The sequence below is a fragment of the Enhydra lutris genome, unplaced genomic scaffold (genome assembly GCF_002288905.1).
Source record: "Enhydra lutris kenyoni isolate GAN:26980312 unplaced genomic scaffold, ASM228890v2 scaffoldscaffold5, whole genome shotgun sequence".
Lineage (NCBI taxonomy): Eukaryota > Metazoa > Chordata > Mammalia > Carnivora > Mustelidae > Enhydra > Enhydra lutris.
Window position 1 is genome coordinate 16,766,630 of NW_019154089.1, and position 4,878 is coordinate 16,771,507.

A 4,878-nucleotide genomic window follows, 5' to 3' on the forward strand; every position below is an offset into this window, starting at 1 on the left:
ACTAGTTCTCTTCATTCGGTGATGTTCCTCTTTTTCTTCTTTTTCATCTGGTCTTTAAGGCTACTCAAAGGGGATGCGTGCCAAAGTTTTCATCTGAAATCAAAAGTGACAAGGGCTGGTTGAGCCTCATGGCTTCATCTCCTCAGTTATGTCCCTTGTTTCAAAAGGGCATTAAAACCCTCTGCCCACTCTTGAGACCAGCAAGGATTTCCTGAGAAGAGGGACTGGGGAGTTCGATTTTGGAGGACCATTCCCTTCCTCAAGATTGCAGTAAAAATTCATTACCTCTTAATGAACATCTTGCCTCTTGCCTCAACATTTTAATGTCATCTTCTGTTCCTACTAGAATTAAGGGAAACCCAAACCTTTCACCCATTTCCCCTCACTTCCTTTTTCTCTGAACATATCTGAGGGGAAAATGTCTCTTCATTTTTTTTTTCTAAATGTAATTTAATGCTTCTTTCACTACAGAAGTATGAAAGAATATTTTTAAAAATACAGGAAAACAGAAAGTAAAAGGGCCCCACTACTAGACACCATCACATGTGGAGCTCTTCCATCCTTTTTTCTATGTGTAGGTTTTTTTTAAAATGATGTAATACTGTATGTACACACCAAAAGACTACGTAACACAAATGCGTTACTTAAAGAATTATAGAGTAAATATCCATGTGTCCATCACCCAGCTTAGGAAATCATCAAATACCTTAGAAATCCCCATATACCCCTCCCTCACAACCCACCCAGAGGGAGACACCATCTTGGTTTTTGTGTGAGTCATTTCTTTGCTTTTCTTTATAGTTTTGCTCTCTGTGTATTGTGTCCCCAAACAAGGCCATGTTATTGGTTATACAATTAGAGTGTATTATTTTGCAACTGTCCCCTTTCATTTATTATGTTTGTGAGATTCACCCATGTTGACATAAGCAGGTATAGACCATTCATTTTCATTGCTCTGCAGCAGAACATTGTATGTGTATACTGCCCTCTGATTTATTTATCCATTCTCCTGCTGATGGACATATGAATGATTTCCAGGACTTTTTTTCATCTTTAAAAGATTTTTTATTAAACAAAATGATTAAGGATCTGCCTTTATTGTGATAAATAAACATAAACATGAAATTTACCACTTTAACCATTTTTAGGTGTCCAGTTCAGTGGTATTAACTGCATTCACCTTGTGGTGCACCCATCACCGCCATTCATCTCCAGAACTTTTTTCATCTTTCCAGGCTGAAACACTGTGCCCATTAAACAGTACAACTTCCCATTCTCTCCCCACCCAACCCTTGACAACCACCGTTCTAATTTCTGCTGCTCTCACTTTGGTTACCTTGGGTACCTCATTGAAGTGGAAAGTCTTTGTCTTTTTGTGGCTGGCTTATTTTACTTAACGTTATATCCTCAAGTTTCATCCAGACTGAAGCATGTGTTGGAATTTCCTTCCTTTTTAAAGATCAATAATATTCCATTGTATAATATACATTGTATGTATATACTACTTTTTGTTTATCCACTCATGTGTTGATGGGTTCTTGGGTTGTTTCAACCTTTTGGCTCAGCTGTGTATGGAAAAGTGGAATTGTTGGATCATATGGTCATCCTATTTTTCATTTTTGAGGAACTGCTGTATTATTTTCCACAACAGCTGCACCATTTTACATTCTTACCGGCAGTGCACAAGGGTTCCAATTTCTCCACAGGCCCATCGACACTTATTATTTTTTGTTTTGGGGGGTTTCTTGGTGTTTTAATAATAGCCACCCTAGGGCGCCTGGGTGGCTCAGTGGGTTAAGCCGCTGCCTTCGGCTTAGGTCATGATCTCAGAGTCCTGGGATCGAGTCCCGAATCGGGCTCTCTGCTCAGCAGGGAGCCTGCTTCCCTCTCTCTCTCTTCCTGCCTCTCTGTCTACTTGTGATCTCTCTCTGTCAAATAAATAAATAAAATCTTTAAAAAAAAATAAAAAAATTACTTTAGTAATAGCCAGCCTAACGTGTATGTGAGCGGGTTTCAGGATTTTTTTTTTATGTTTTTAAATATTTTTAAGGTTTAAAAAGTGTTTAAAGTTTGTAGTTCCTAGTAGGAAAACATTATCTGAATGAATACCCTAATGGCAAACCATTGTAGAATGTTTCAGTTGCATGGGGAGCAGAGGGGTAGGGATTCTCTTCACAGCACCCCAGCTTTCTTCATGAGAAGATTGGAGGTACACTGGTTTGTATTATAGCGACATCCATTAGGTGATCGAAGTTGCTTTTCCTTCAGCAAGGGCTTTATTTGTCAGAAGGGCATTATGCTTGACCTCCAAATTTGGCTGACAATTTACTGATGAGATTCATAACCTTTGGGTTGCTCTGATATTTTGACATATTCGCTGGGTTCTGGGCCACATCCTGGAAGGCCACCATAACTTCTGGATCCTGCATGGCTGCAAGAACTTCCGGATCACTAAGAATTTCATTGAGCCCAGGCATTCCTGCCATTCCAGGCATCCCCCCTGCCATTCCAGGCATTCCTCCAGGAAAATTACCAGGCATTCCCCCAGGAAAGCCACCTGGGAAAAAGCCATACTGAGCTCCTGATTGTCGTCTGGCTTCTTCCTCCCTCTGGGCTCTCTCATGTTCTTCCCAAGCCTTCTTAACCCTTTCTATTCTTTCTTTGATCTCTCGCTCTTCACGTTTTCGCTCATATTTTCTCCGAAGTTCAGCAATCTTCTGGGCCCTCGGTTGAACTTCTTTCAGCATTGCACTAGCATCTTCATCATAATCCAGTTTACAAGCAAGGGCAAGATCATGTGCGGCTTCTTCCCAATGGCCCAGAAGTCTGTGTGCTTTCCCTCGCCACTTATAAGGCTGAACTGAATCAGGATTTATTTCAATAGCTCTGTCACAGTCTCGAATGGCAGCATTTGGCTTCTGTAATTTGATGAAGACACTGGCTCTCTTGGCATACAGAATGGCCAAGCGAGAATTTAGTTTGATGGTGTCTGTGGACAAGTCAATGGCTTTCTGTAGTTCACCATCATTTAGGGCATCCATGGCAGTCACTTTTTTATCATTTGCCTGATCCATTATTTCCTTGGTTATCTCTACATTTTCATCTCCCATTTCTTGAGGGGCATCGGTATCTGGTTCAATCACACCTTCATTGTCAATTTCTAGATCACTCTCCTCACTTGATGGTTCATCTGTCTTTATGTTTTCCTCCGCCTTCTTACTATCTGGTTTTTCTTCCTTGATACTGTCTTCAGATTTAGTTTTATGAGTGGCAGGTGGTATTTTACCCCCCATGCTCTCCACCCACTCCCGCAGGAAACTCATTTCCTCGGTGTGCAGAACGCTCGGATCCTGCTTACACATTTTCACGAAAGCCCGAAGCTCGCTCACTTTGTGGGGGTCCATGGTCCAGAGGCAGTGGCAGGCGGCAGGCGCGGCTGAGGTTGCGACCCGATTCCAGGCGCGGGTACGAGCTCAGCGTGATCGCATGGAAGGGGCGGTTTCAGGATTTTTAATAAACAAAACTGTTATGACTATTCTAATATACACACCCTGATGCCCATGTGTAAGAGTTTTTCTATTAACATAATTAAGAATGGAATTTCTGGGTCATGAGATCTGTGTGTTATTTTTCAGTGTTTTTTTTTTCAGTCCCAACGCACACCGCTGTTCTGTGAAGGAGGCGTATATGTAAAATGACCCCGAAAGGAGCTGTAAGACCCAAGGAAAAAACCGACAAGTCCGGCTTGATGAGAAATGGTTTATTAAGGGTACTTACAGACAGAAGCATGCCTTGGGCATGCCTTGAGCGGCCACAGGATGAATAGATCTCCTTGACCCCACCTTGTGTAAGACATGCTTTTACAGCTTAGGGGTTGGAGAGTATAGTGCTGGTCGTAGGATCTCCAGAGCTGATCAAGGATGTTATGCCCCAAGGGTGTGGTTAGGCAAAAAGAAAGAATGTGGGGGAGGAGGGACTGTGCTCAAGAAGACTTTGGGTCACAGAGCGGTCATCATGGCAGATTTGTCCAAGATGGCATCAGCATGATTTACACACCTGTCATCAAGAGTAAGTGATCCTTCTAGCTGCTCAGTATCCTAACACTATTGGCACAGCTATGATTTTCACTGGTTTGGTGGGTGTGAAATGACAATGTGGTTTTATTTTGCATCTTTATGAGTAATAATGGGATTAAGCATCTTGTCATAGGTTTCTTGGTCATATTTATTTCCTCTTATGTAGACTATCTGTTTTAGTCTTTTGCTCATTTTCCTATTAGATTGTCTCAGTTTTATGAATGTGTAGGACTTTATTTTGGATACTAATCATTTATTGATTATACATTCCAAATGTCTTGTCCAAATTTGTCATTTGTCATTTCATCTCTTTTGGTGTCTTCTGATGAGCAGAAATAATTTTAACCTAATTGGATGTATTGATCTTTTCCTTTGTGATTTCACTTTCTGTATTTTGCTTAAGAAGTCTGTCTCTCCCTGAGATCGTAAAGATATTCTTTATTTTAGTCTAAGAGCTTCATTCTCCCACCTTTACTGAGATATAATTGATAATGTTGGGTGAGTTTAAGGTGTATGATATAATGATTTGACACACATACATACTGTGAAATGATTATCACAAAAAGGTTACTCAGTGCATCCATCAGCTCACATAGTTACCATTTATGTGTGTGTGTGTGTGTGTGTGTGTGTGTGTATGTGCGCGCGTGTCAAGGACATTCAAGATCTACTTTGTTAGTTAATGTCAAGTACACAGTGCAGTCCTGTAAACAGAGTCACCATGCTGCACATTAGATCTTCAGAACTAATTTATCTCATTAATGAAGTTCGTACCTTTTAAAAAAGATTTACTTATTTATTT

General features: G+C 40.8%; 1 pseudogene across 1 annotated transcript; it reads right to left on the reverse strand.

Annotated features, from left to right (window-relative positions):
- Window positions 1-2,036: 2,036 nt before the first annotated feature.
- On the reverse strand, window positions 2,037-3,419 carry LOC111141194 (annotated as a pseudogene). Its single transcript, XR_002640189.1, has one exon. The product of XR_002640189.1 is annotated as a hsc70-interacting protein pseudogene (transcript).
- Window positions 3,420-4,878: the final 1,459 nt, after the last annotated feature.